This window comes from Lithobates pipiens, unplaced genomic scaffold, assembly GCF_037356315.1.
Source record: "Lithobates pipiens isolate NorthernLeopardFrog02 unplaced genomic scaffold, aLitPip1_a1.2 Scaffold_3, whole genome shotgun sequence".
NCBI classification, from domain to species: domain Eukaryota; kingdom Metazoa; phylum Chordata; class Amphibia; order Anura; family Ranidae; genus Lithobates; species Lithobates pipiens.
Window position 1 is genome coordinate 262,277,725 of NW_027507790.1, and position 14,747 is coordinate 262,292,471.

Here is a 14,747-nt window from a genome sequence, read left to right on the forward strand (position 1 = left end):
ATTGGATAGATAGATAGATAGATAGATAGATAGATAGATAGATAGATAGATAGATAGATAGATAGAGATTGATTGTATAGATAGATATTGATTGTATAGATAGATGGATAGATATTGATCGATTGAATGGATAGATATTGATTGAATGGATAGATGGATATTGATTGTATAGATATTTATTGAATGGATAGATGGATATTGATTGTATAGATATTGATTGAATGGATAGATGGATAGATATTGATTTTATAGATATTAATTGAATAGATAGATAGATCAATGACATTGTCAGTATATTGTATATACACGCATATGTGTTTGCGCTTTGGGGTGTCCACCTATGACTCAGAGAGGAAAAGAAAATTAATTTCAAACACAATTACAAAAACATAGTTAATAAACATTATTATAGAATGTATTTTTTTTTTTTACTTTTTTTTTTTTTATTATTTCATTTATTTTATTTTTTTTATTTAATGGTATATTAGCTTCCAACTTTAAATATTGTCCTTTTTTATATATTTATATGTTATATATATATATGTATGTTTTATAGAAGCATTCTCATAATTCCATATTTTGTATGGCAAGAGCTATATAATAGGTACATTGATTAAAAAGAAAGATAGATAGATAGATAGATAGATAGATAGATAGATAGATAGATAGATAGATAGATAGATAGATAGATAGATAGATAGATAGAATGGTTCAAAAAATATAAAATCAAACTGTAACTGAATAAATAAACAGCGTGTTAATGATACAAAAAAAAAATGAATAGTAATATAGACGTTCTTTTTTTGTCTTTCTATGTATTTATTTATATTTACACCTTTGTTCTCAGCTTGAAATAATGTTCTCGTTATATGCATATATTACATCATGCAAGCATTCTCATTTCTCAAATTCCAATTGTCTGGCGAGGGAACCTTAAAAATCAATTCTTCACACTTAGAAGAAGCTAATACACAGCTCAGCTTGAAGAATGAGAAGCAACTGATTGATTCTGGGCAACTGTGAAATTCTGTTTTCAGAATCAGAGCGGATTTGTGCATCTTCCCCGAACTATTCATTCCTCCTTATTTCCTTTATAAAGCCATTCTGAGCTTGATGGAATAAATGATGAATTTATCAAAGGATGACTTCAGGCAAAAGAAGGTCAAATTCTTAATAAATGATGTTTGCATTTGATATGTATTGAAAATACCACCAGTCAAGAATGGGAATGGCAGGATTCGGAAAGAAAGGATGACTTGAAAATGGTATGTCCTACTTATAGTTTAATTGCCATATTCACCATTGTTACTTCTAAGGCGCCTTTGTTAATAATTATGTCCTGCAGGCTTTTTGTTACTGTGAATTATTATTTTATTTTTATTTTTTTCATGGTTAAAGCTTTTAAAGGGCGCCTTCTCTACAAAGGCAGGTAACAACATAGAGAGTAGGCTTTGTTTTACCTAACAAAAAGTTTGGACATATGAATGCCACCTTGTCACCCGTACCATACTATATTGTTATTAGGGACGATCGAAGTGATTTAGACGCAAAAAAAAAAACAACAAAAAACATCAGAATACAAGCTTGAGATGAACATGGATCTATGCAGAATAAAAGTCAGCGCTAGAGTGAATAATATTGGCAGTTAGCAACAAAGATCAATATACATAAACCTCTCCAATAATGTATTTATTTAGGGTGCAACACCAGAACCAGAACAGAACCAGAACAGAATCAGAACAGAATCAGAACCAGGACAGAACCAGAACAGAACCAGAACAGAATCAGAACAGAATCAGAACAGATTCAGAACCAGGACAGAACCAGAACAGAACCAGAACAGAATCAGAACAGAATCAGAACCAGGACAGAACCAGAACAGAACCAGAACAGAACCAGAACAGAATCAGAACAGAATCAGAAAAGAATCAGAAAAGAATCAGAACAGATTCAGAACCAGGACAGAACCAGAACAGAACTAGAAGCTGAACCAGAACCAGAAAAAATGACAAAAATCACAAGAAAAACTTCCACCATAAATCCAAGTGAATATATGGAGTACTATCCCTTTAAGAACAAACAATTATATCCAAGTGCAATAAATCAATATAATAAATGAATGAATGAAAAACACGGCCGGACATTCCGACAACAAAATCCGTCTAATTTTTTCCGACGGATTTTGTCCTGAACTGGTGTTGCATACACACGGTCGGACAAACCTGTCGGAAAATCGCATAGTTCAGAACGAGGTGAAGTTAGTTCGTTACGACGGGGCTACGTTCAGGCTAGTAGCCAATAGCTTTGGTCCCGTAATTTGATCTGAGCATGCGTGACACTTTGTCCGATCGGAATTCTCTACAAATGATCTGAAAAAGTCAGATCAGATTATATATTATATATATATAATAAAATAGGCAACATTATATATAATATATATACAATATATAATGTTGCCATGAAAAAGTATTTGTACCCCTTGAAAATTTAGACCAACACAAATTGGCACATAATTGTGAAGTGGAAGGTAAATGCTAAATGTTTTTCAAAATGCCTTACAAATAAATATCTGAAAAGCGTGCCATACATTTGTATTCATACCCCTAACTAAAATATAGTGGAACAAATTGCCTTCAGAAGTCACCTAATTAGTAAATAGAGCCCACCTGTGTGTCATTTAATCTCAGTATAATTACAGGTGTTCTGTGAAGCCCTCAGAGGTTTGTTAGAGAACCTCAGTGAACAAATAGCACCATAAAGGCCAAGGAACAGGGATAAAGTTGTGGAGAAGTTTAAACATCTCACGGGAGAACTGTTCAATCCATCATTCGAAAATGGAAAGCGTATGGCACAACGGCAAACCTACCAAGACATTCCCGTCCACCTAAACTGACAAGGAGAGCATTATTCAGAGAAGAAGCCAAGAGGCCCATGGTAACTCTGGAGGATCTGCAGAGATCAACAGCTCAGGTGGGAGAATCTGTCCTCAGGACAACTCTATTAGTCGTGCCCTCCACAAATCTGGACTTGGAAATGGAAAAGTGTCAAGAAGAAAGTCATTGTTGTAAGAAAAACATAAGAAGTCCTATTTGCAGTGTGTGAGAAGCCATGTGGGGGACACAGAAAACATGGGGAAGAAGGTGCTCTGGTCAGATGAGACCAAAATGTAACTTTTTGGCATCCAAGCAAAACATTATGTTTGGCGGAAAACTAACACATCACCCTGAATACACCATCCCCACCGTGAAACATGGTGGTGGCAGCATCATGTTGTAGGGATACTTTTCTTCAGCAGGGACAGGGAAGCTGGTCAGAGTTGATGGGAAGATGGATGGAGCCAAATACAGGGCAATCTTAACCACTTCAGCCCCAGAAGGATTTACCCCCTTCCTGACCAGAGCACTTTTTGCGTCGTTTAACTGACAATTGCGCGGTCGCGCAACATGGCTCCCAAACAAAATTGAAGTCCTTTTTTTCCCACAAATAGAGCTTTCTTTTAGTGGCATTTGATCACCTCTGCGGTTTTTATTTTTTGTGCTATAAACAAAGAAAAGCGTCATTTTTGAAAAAAACGCATTATTTTTTACTTTTTGCTATAATAAATGTCCCCCAAAAATATATAAAAACACATTTTTTTTCCTCAGTTTAGGCTGATACCTATTCTTCTACATATTTTTGGTAAAAAAAAATTAGCAATAAGCATTTTTTGATTGATTTGTGAAAAAGTAATAGCGTCTACAAAATAGAGGATAGTTTTATGGCATTTTTATAATTTTTTTTTTTTTTACTAGTAATGGCGGCGATCAGCAATTTTTATCGTGACTGCAAGATTATGGAGGACACATCGGACAATTTTGACACATTTTTGGGACCATTGGCATTAATACAGCGATCAATGTTATATAATTGCAATGATTACTATAAAAATGTCACTGGAAGTGAAGGGGTTAACCACTAAGGCGCAGGGAGGGGTTAAGTGTGTCCTTGGCAGTGATTCTAACTGTCTGGGGGATGGGCTAGCAGTGACACGACACTGATCGCTGCTCCCGATGACAGGGAGCAGACGTTCAGTGTCCTGTCACTAGGCAGAATGGGGAGATGCTGTTTACATCGGCATCTCCCAGTTCTTCAGCTTCGTGACACGATCGCAGGTATCCCAGTGGCGATTGAGTCCACGAGTCCCGCGGGCACGGTCACGAGTGCGCAACAGGCGTGCACAGCGGGAAATTCAAAGTAACGTAAGGTTACGTTACTTTGCCCAGCCGTGCCATTCTGCCGACGTATATGTGCTGACAGCGGTCAGCAAGTTGTTAAAGGAAAACCTGTTAGAGTCTGCAGAAGACTTGAGACTGGGGCGGAGGTTCTCCTTCCAGCAGGACAACGACCCTAAACATACAGCCAGAGCTACAATGGAATGGTTTGCTGTATATCAAAGCATATTCATGTGTTAGAATGGCCCAGTCAAAGTCCAGACCTAAAGCCAATTGAGAATCTGCGGCAAGACTTGACAATTGCTGATCACAGACGCTCTCCATCCAAGCTGACAGAGCTTGAGATATTTTGCAAAGAAGAATGGGCAGAAATGTCCCTCACTAGATGTGCAAAGCTAATAGAGACATCCCCAAAAAGACTTCCAGCTGTAATTGCAGAGAAAGGAGGTTCTACAAAGTATTGACTCCGGGGGGCTGAATACAAATGCCCCCCACACTTTTCACATATTTATTTGTAAAACATTTTGAAAATCATTTATCATTTTCGTTCTACTTCATGTGCCATTTTGTGTTGGTCTATCACATAAAATACATTTAAATGTTTGGTTGTAACATGACAAAATGTGGAAAATGTCAAGGGGTATGAATACTTTTTCAAAGCACTATATATATATATATATATATATATATATATATATATATATATATATATAGATATATATATATATATATATATTGGTGCAGCCTCGATGGACCACTTGGTATTTCTGCCATCAATCTTTTAAGTTTCAATGTTATTGCACATTGATGTATCATTTAACATGTTTTGCAATACATTTTCCATTGTACATTACGTTAACACTAATCATAACATGCGTCAACATGTGTTGTCACATATTGACATTTGTACCATGATGTACGCCACTGTGTTTTAACCGCTTGCTGACCAGCCACCGTCATTATACTGGGCCAGGTCGCCGCGATCCCACAAGCCGTCGTAGCTATAGGTCGGCTTGTGGAATCGGGATACCAGGTGTGAACGTGGCGGGTGCACTGCGGGGGTGCCGATGGTCGTGACTGATGGTCGTGATGACTGCCGGCCACGAGCGATCGCAGGCACGAGAGGCAGAACAATGAAGTGTGTAAACACACACACATCCCTGTTCTGTGCGGAGAGACAGACCATGAGTTCCTAATAGCTAGGAACCACGATCTGTCATTTCCTCTAGGTCAGTCCCCTCCCCCTACAGTTAGAAACACACCTAGGGAACACAGTTAACCTCTTGAGCATGCCCTAGTGTTAACTGGTTGTGCGGTCACAGCGGGCACGGTTCTGGGAGGATGTAAATAGTCGCCCTCTGGGAACTGGGTGACCACGTTGTATTGCCGCCTCATCAGTGCCCACCAGTGCCACCTAATCAGTGCCCATCAGTGCAACCAATCAGTGACTATCAGTGCAACCAATCAGTGACCATCAGTGCAACCTATCAGTGCTCATCAGTGCCGCCTTATCAGTGCCCATCAGTGCAGCCTCATCAGTGCACATAAGTGAAGGAAAAAAAATTACCTGTTTGCAACATTTTATAACAAACTAAGAAAACATTTTTTTTTTTTTTTAAATGTTCGGTCTTTTTTCATTTGTTTAGCAAAAAATAAAAAAAATAAAAAAAAAGTGTTGATTAAATACCACCAAAAGAAAGCTCTATTTGCGTGAAAATTTTTTATAAAATATTCATACGGGTATAGTGTTGCATGACAATGCAACTGCCATTAAAAGTGTGACAGTGCTGAAAGCTGAAAATTGGCCTGGGTAGGAAGGGGGTGAAAGTGCCCAGTAGGCAAGAGGTTAAAGTACCATAGCATGCATCGCATGCAGAAAAGCATTCTTGAGTTTGAAGGTTCATGTGTGAACTTGGACCTTATTTGATTTCTATAACAATCCATCAGGCAAAGGTGTAAGTAGTAGTGTTGTACTTCACTGCGTTCTTGACGGTCAAAAGTTAAGAGAACTTTTGTGTGATGGTGTGTATGCAAGTCAAGCTTGAGCGGTATTCCGTCGGAAAAAACATCCACATTTTTTCCGACATAAAACCCGCTCGTGTGTATGGGGCATAAGTCTACTCTTTTACAACTTTATGGTTTTAGAGATGAATTTCTTCACGGTTTTCAAGCTTTATACAATTCTCCAAAAACGAGAGTCAAATTACCTGGCTGTGACTCTGAGTTCTTGGACCAATGAACCTTTCTTAAATTTGGGAATCGTGCTTACATCTAATGTACAGTCATTATTTAGCCAAAATTACTCTTCTATTATCTAAAAAATTCAGAGTATCAAGTTGTGAAGTTTCTATCACATTTCTCTTTTAGCGTTAGTCAAAAAGCAGATTACTCCAAAACCTCTTTTTTTCTATTGAGGGCTCTCCATATTAGACTTTCTAATACATTTATGGACTTGGTCCAATCTAATATCAATAACTTTATAGGGTTAAATACTAAACCTTGTTTTGCTAGACCAACCATATACCATGCTCACACTAAAGGTAGACTTGGTCTTCTCCATTTTTGGACAATCCAATCATGTGTGGGCTAATCCGATAATTTTTCATTAAAAAAAAATCAGACGGACCTAGAAATAGAACATGTTTCAAATCTGGCCGATGGACTCAATTCCTATTGGGAAAACCACTCGTCTGTATGCTGGTCCGACGGACCAAATACGACGCAAGGGAAGCCATTGGCTACTGGCTATTGAACTTCCTTTTTTAGTCCCGTCTTATGTCATCATGTTCAAAACGAATGGACTTTCGAACTGACTTTCGAACGGACTTAATCTATTCATGTGTGGCTAAGTCTGTTCATTCAGAAGTCCGTTGAAAAGTCAGTCACGAAGACCGTCGGACCTAGTCTGCTGGAAAGTCTGGTCGTGTGTACGCGGCATTATAAATGTTGTAAATAACTAATTTTTCTCCTTCACCGATGTGCACTGATGAGGCTGCACTGATGGACACTGATAGGTGGCAATGATAGGCATGACTGATAGGTGGCAGTGATTGGCACTGACAGGCATCACTGATGGACACTGGTTGGCAACACTGGTGGGAACAGATTGAAAGCACTGATGGGCACTGTTGGGGGCTACACTGATGATCAGTGCCCTAATTATCGTTGCAGATGTCTCATGTGTGGATTTGCCAGTTTTTGGCTCTCCTCATGCACTGCCAGCATGAGGGGATGATTGCTGATAACCAGAAAATCCTGTTATTGGACACAGCTGATCACGTGGTAAAGATCCGCCATGATTGGCTCTTTACCCCGATCTGCAATCAGCTGTGTCTGAAGGACACAGCAATCACAGATAACTGTCGATGAGTACCGCAGGGGGCGCACAGGCAGCTCAAGCGCGGGAAGACGTCATATGAATGGGGTTAAAGTGTATATTTGTCCCAAAAATTGCGTTTAAAAAAAAACACTGCACATATATTGTGTGACTTAAAAAAATTGCAACAGCCAACATTTTTTTCTCCAGGACCTTTGCTTTCAGAAAATATAGAGTGTATATCTGGGAGTTCTACGTAAATATCTCTTTTTTTTTTAAACTGCAGATTTTTACATGTATATGGGAAGGGTCAGAATACAGTGGGGAAAATAATTATTTGATCCCCTACAGAATTTGTAAGTTTACCCACTTACAAAGAAAGGGTCTATAATTTCTATCATAGGTGTATTTTAAACGATAGAGACAGAATATCAACCAAAAATCCAGAAATAACACAAAAACAAAAAGGTTATAAATTAAGTTCCAATTCAGTGAATAAAATACGTTTTTGATCCCCAAGAATAGTGATGGACGAACTTCCGACGGGACGTTTCGCGAACGCGAAACGCGAACGGGCACAAACGTTCGCGAAAACGACCGTTCGCCGCGGGCTCCATTGACTTCAATGGGAGGCGAATTTCGCAAACCTTTAGGTCGAATTTGCGGCCACGGGGTAATTATTAGGGGGTAGCACGTAGTCCCACCACCTGGACAATAGCATAATACATGTATGAGGTGAATTTGGGATCGATAACTACAAGCATTTTTTTTTTATTTGGGAAATTGTTCTGACAATTCAGGACTATGGAGCTAATGAAGGCAATGGAGGAGAGGGAAGGTCAGGGACCAGGGTAGGCAAACAAGAGGGTGCAGGAGATACAGAGCACTGACAGCAGCACCGTAATACAGAGCACTGACATCAGCACCGTGACATACAGCGCTGACAGCAGCTCCGTGACATACAGCGCTGACAGCAGCTCCGTGACATACAGCGCTGACAGCAGCTCCGTGACATACAGCGCTGACAGCAGCTCCGTGACATACAGCGCTGACAGCAGCTCCGTGACATACAGCGCTGACAGCAGCACCGTGACATACAGCGCTGACAGCAGCTCCGTGACATACAGCGCTGACAGCAGCTCCGTGACATACAGCGCTGACAGCAGCTCCGTGACATACAGCACTGACAGCAGCTCCGTGACATACAGCGCTGACAGCAGCTCCGTGACATACAGCGCTGACAGCAGCACCGTGACATACAGCGCTGACAGCAGCTCCGTGACATACAGCGCTGACAGCAGCTCCGTGACATACAGCGCTGACAGCAGCTCCGTGACATACAGCACTGACAGCAGCTCCGTGACATACAGCGCTGACAGCAGCTCTGTGACATACAGCGCTGACAGCAGCACCGTGACATACAGCGCTGACAGCAGCTCCGTGACATACAGCGCTGACAGCAGCTCCGTGACATACAGCGCTGACAGCAGCTCCGTGACATACAGCGCTGACAGCAGCTCCGTGACATACAGCGCTGACAGCAGCTCCGTGACATACAGCGCTGACAGCAGCTCCGTGACATACAGCGCTGACAGCAGCTCCGTGACATACAGCGCTGACAGCAGCTCCGTGACATACAGCGCTGACAGCAGCACCGTAAGCAGCCCCAGGAGGAAGTCAGCACAGCACAGGGATGGTGTGATCCCCTCATAATAAGAACCCCCAGGAGGAAGTCAGCACAGCACAGGGATGGTGGGAGCCCCTCATAATAAGAACCCCCAGGAGGAAGTCAGCACAGCACAGGGATGGTGGGAGCCCCTCATAATAAGAACACCCAGGAGGAAGTCAGCACAGCACAGGGATGGTGGGAACCCCTCATAATAAGCAGCCCCAGTAGAAATATGACACCGCTCAACCTCTTCAAAGAGGAGGGTAGGGGCATATAGTACGGTGTGCTTTTTTGGGTCAGGGAAGTGAGCCAAATGAATTAAGAAGGTCTGTGTGCTTGATTCCAAAAATTGTTTATAGACATATACATGGTCTACTGATCACATGTGTTGAATTCCTCCGAGATCCATGCCTCATTCATTTTTAGAAATGTGAGGTAGTTAACACTGTCGTGAGCTAGGCGAGTACGCTTATCGGTCACAATCCCCCCTGCTGCGCTGAACGTCCTTTCGGACAGGACACTGGATGAGGGGCAAGCCAACAGTTCGATTGCAAATTGGGCAAGCTCTGGCCAGAGGTCAAGCCTGCCCACCCAGTAGTCTAGGGGTTCATCACTCCTCAGAGCGTCCACATCGGCCGTTAACCCAATGTAGTCGGACACCTGACGGTCTAGGCGTTCCCTGATGCTGGATCCGGATGACACCTGTCGATGGGTCGGCTGAAAGAATGACCTCATATCCGAAGTCACCAACACATCTTCAAACCGGCCTCTTCTTGCAGGCGCTGTTGGATTGGTACCCGCAAATCCTTCTCTGGGAGTGGGAATTGCTCCTCTGCCAGCGCACGCAAAAGCAGAATGCAGCATTTCTCGAAGCAAGGCCTGGAAGTGCTGCATTCTGACAGCCCTCTGCGACGGCGGTAACATTTCCGCCATTTTGTGTTTGTACCGGGGATCTAAGTACGTTGCCACCCAGTACTGGTCCTTGACCCTCATGCTTTTTATACGGGGGTCCCTATTAAAACACTGGAGCATGAAGGCCCCCATTTGCACTCAAGCGGAAGGTATGTGGTGGTGGTGGTGTTGTTGGTGGTAGTGTCTTTGGGGGTGCACATAGCAGAGAGTGAAGAAGAGGGTGCAGATCGAGAGGATGAGGAGGGTGCAGAAGAATAAGGCTGAGTGAGCCACTCAACCAAGTCTGGTGCGTCCTTTAAAGTAATTGAACGCACCTTCTGCAACTTCCCACTTTGGCTCAAGGCTGTTGCTCCTGCCCTACCCCTACCACCCCTGCGGAAGGGCCTGCCTCTTCCTCTGCCTGTCATTTTTTAAATCACCCTGTGACAAAACTCTTAGTCCCTATACCGCTGAAGGACTGCTGCAGTATAGGGCAGCGGTCAGCAGTAGTGCACGTCAACCCTATGTATTGTGGACCGATAGCGGTCCTTACAGAACAGCAGACTGTACTGCACTCAGGCCTATGTACCGTAGCACCCTATACCAAGTTACCAGTCCTTATAAAAACTTTTGTGGACCAAGCAGGTTGTGTGTTAGTGATTAGCAGACTGTACGTCAGTCCCTATACCAATGAAGGACTGCTGCAGTATAGGGCAGCGGTCAGCAGTAGTGCACGGCAACCCTATGTATTGTGGACCGATAGCGGTCCTTACAGAACAGCAGACTGTACTGCACTCAGGCCTATGTACCGTAGCACCCTATACCAAGTTACCAGTCCTTATAAGAACTTTTGTGGACCAAGCAGGTTGTGTGTTAGTGATTAGCAGACTGTACGTCAGTCCCTATACCAATGAAGGACTGCTGCAGTATAGGGCAGCGGTCAGCAGTAGTGCACGTCAACCCTATGTATTGTGGACCGATAGCGGTCCTTACAGAACAGCAGACTGTACTGCACTCAGGCCTATGTACCGTAGCACCCTATACCAAGTTACCAGTCCTTATAAGAACTTTTGTGGACCAAGCAGGTTGTGTGTTAGTGATTAGCAGACTGTACGTCAGTCCCTATACCAATGAAGGACTGCTGCAGTATAGGGCAGCGGTCAGCAGTAGTGCACGTCAACCCTATGTATTGTGGACCGATAGCGGTCCTTACAGAACAGCAGACTGTACTGCACTCAGGCCTATGTACCGTAGCACCCTATACCAAGTTACCAGTCCTTATAAAAACTTTTGTGGACCAAGCAGGTTGTGTGTTAGTGATTAGCAGACTGTACGTCAGTCCCTATACCAATGAAGGACTGCTGCAGTATAGGGCAGCGGTCAGCAGTAGTGCACGGCAACCCTATGTATTGTGGACCGATAGCGGTCCTTACAGAACAGCAGACTGTAACGCACTCAGGCCTATGTACCGTAGCACCCTATACCAAGTTACCAGTCCTTATAAGAACTTTTGTGGACCAAGCAGGTTGTGTGTTAGTGATTAGCAGACTGTACGTCAGTCCCTATACCAATGAAGGACTGCTGCAGTATAGGGCAGCGGTCAGCAGTAGTGCACGGCAACCCTATGTATTGTGGACCGATAGCGGTCCTTACAGAACAGCAGACTGTAACGCACTCAGGCCTATGTACCGTAGCACCCTATACCAAGTTACCAGTCCTTATAAGAACTTTTGTGGACCAAGCAGGTTGTGTGTTAGTGTTTAGCAGACTGTGCGTCAGTCCCTATACCGCTGAAGGACTGCTGCAGTATAGGGCAGCGGTCAGCAGTAGTGCACGGCAACCCTATGTATTGTGGACCGATAGCGGTCCTTACAGAACAGCAGACTGTACTGCACTCAGGCCTATGTACCGTAGCACCCTATACCAAGTTACCAGTCCTTATAAGAACTTTTGTGGACCAAGCAGGTTGTGTGTTAGTGTTTAGCAGACTGTGCGTCAGTCCCTATACCGCTGAAGGACTGCTGCAGTATAGGGCAGCGGTCAGCAGTAGTGCACGGCAACCCTATGTATTGTGGACCGATAGCGGTCCTTACAGAACAGCAGACTGTAACGCACTCAGGCCTATGTACCGTAGCACCCTATACCAAGTTACCAGTCCTTATAAGAACTTTTGTGGACCAAGCAGGTTGTGTGTTAGTGATTAGCAGACTGTACGTCAGTCCCTATACCAATGAAGGACTGCTGCAGTATAGGGCAGCGGTCAGCAGTAGTGCACGGCAACCCTATGTATTGTGGACCGATAGCGGTCCTTACAGAACAGCAGACTGTAACGCACTCAGGCCTATGTACCGTAGCACCCTATACCAAGTTACCAGTCCTTATAAGAACTTTTGTGGACCAAGCAGGTTGTGTGTTAGTGATTAGCAGACTGTACGTCAGTCCCTATACCAATGAAGGACTGCTGCAGTATAGGGCAGCGGTCAGCAGTAGTGCACGGCAACCCTATGTATTGTGGACCGATAGCGGTCCTTACAGAACAGCAGACTGTAACGCACTCAGGCCTATGTACCGTAGCACCCTATACCAAGTTACCAGTCCTTATAAGAACTTTTGTGGACCAAGCAGGTTGTGTGTTAGTGATTAGCAGACTGTACGTCAGTCCCTATACCAATGAAGGACTGCTGCAGTATAGGGCAGCGGTCAGCAGTAGTGCACGGCAACCCTATGTATTGTGGACCGATAGCGGTCCTTACAGAACAGCAGACTGTAACGCACTCAGGCCTATGTACCGTAGCACCCTATACCAAGTTACCAGTCCTTATAAGAACTTTTGTGGACCAAGCAGGTTGTGTGTTAGTGATTAGCAGACTGTACGTCAGTCCCTATACCAATGAAGGACTGCTGCAGTATAGGGCAGCGGTCAGCAGTAGTGCACGGCAACCCTATGTATTGTGGACCGATAGCGGTCCTTACAGAACAGCAGACTGTACTGCACTCAGGCCTATGTACCGTAGCACCCTATACCAAGTTACCAGTCCTTATAAGAACTTTTGTGGACCAAGCAGGTTGTGTGTTAGTGATTAGCAGACTGTACGTCAGTCCCTATACCAATGAAGGACTGCTGCAGTATAGGGCAGCGGTCAGCAGTAGTGCACGGCAACCCTATGTATTGTGGACCGATAGCGGTCCTTACAGAACAGCAGACTGTAACGCACTCAGGCCTATGTACCGTAGCACCCTATACCAAGTTACCAGTCCTTATAAGAACTTTTGTGGACCAAGCAGGTTGTGTGTTAGTGATTAGCAGACTGTACGTCAGTCCCTATACCAATGAAGGACTGCTGCAGTATAGGGCAGCGGTCAGCAGTAGTGCACGGCAACCCTATGTATTGTGGACCGATAGCGGTCCTTACAGAACAGCAGACTGTAACGCACTCAGGCCTATGTACCGTAGCACCCTATACCAAGTTACCAGTCCTTATAAGAACTTTTGTGGACCAAGCAGGTTGTGTGTTAGTGTTTAGCAGACTGTGCGTCAGTCCCTATACCGCTGAAGGACTGCTGCAGTATAGGGCAGCGGTCAGCAGTAGTGCACGGCAACCCTATGTATTGTGGACCGATAGCGGTCCTTACAGAACAGCAGACTGTAACGCACTCAGGCCTATGTACCGTAGCACCCTATACCAAGTTACCAGTCCTTATAAGAACTTTTGTGGACCAAGCAGGTTGTGTATTAGTGTTTAGCAGACTGTGCGTCAGTCCCTATACCGCTGAAGGACTGCTGCAGTATAGGGCAGCGGTCAGCAGTAGTGCACGGCAACCCTATCTATTGTGGACCGATAGCGGTCCTTACAGAACAGCAGACTGTACCGCACCCAAGCCTATGTACCGTAGCACCCTAGACAGACCAAGTTACCAGTCCTTATAAGAACTTTTGTGGAACAAGTGAGTTGTGAATGATTAGCAGACTGCAGCAGAAGGGCAGCAGTCAAGTATAATATTCTTTCTATATTTGGAAGAAAGAATATTATACGTGTACAAGCCTATTACCGTACCACTGATACCAGTCCTGAAAAGAACCTTTGTGGAACTAATAGTAACAGCAAGTCTTTAAAATTATCCTCACTGCCTGACACACTGCTTCCTGCCTGTCCCTATACAAATTGGCAAAAAAGAGTAGGCTGGAACGATTAGCTGGAACAGCTCTTTTGTGGACCTGATAGTAACAGCTAATGATGATGATGATGATGATGATGAAGAAAGACTAATCTGGCTGAGCTGTCCCTAAAATAGCAGCATACAGCGCTCTGTCCCTTTATCTAAACTGACAAAAGAAACTCAGGCTGCTGACCTAACACCTATACCAGTCCTGAAAAGAACTTTTGTGTACCAAATAGCTAGCGTTTTCTCTGTCCCTACTCCACACAGGATCCTTTCCCTACAGTGACAGAAGAAAGAATGTAAAATGGCCACCGGATCGGGTGTATTTATAGGTTAGGGGGAATGTCCAAGTGTCCATGAGCTGTCATGTCTCAATTGGTTGTCCTGTAACACATGATAAACGTGTCACGAAAGGTTAAAGTTCTTGTATACATTAAACACGTAAGTCCGCCGGGGCGAACGACGGAAAAAGGCGTTCGAACCCGCGGACGGCGAAAGT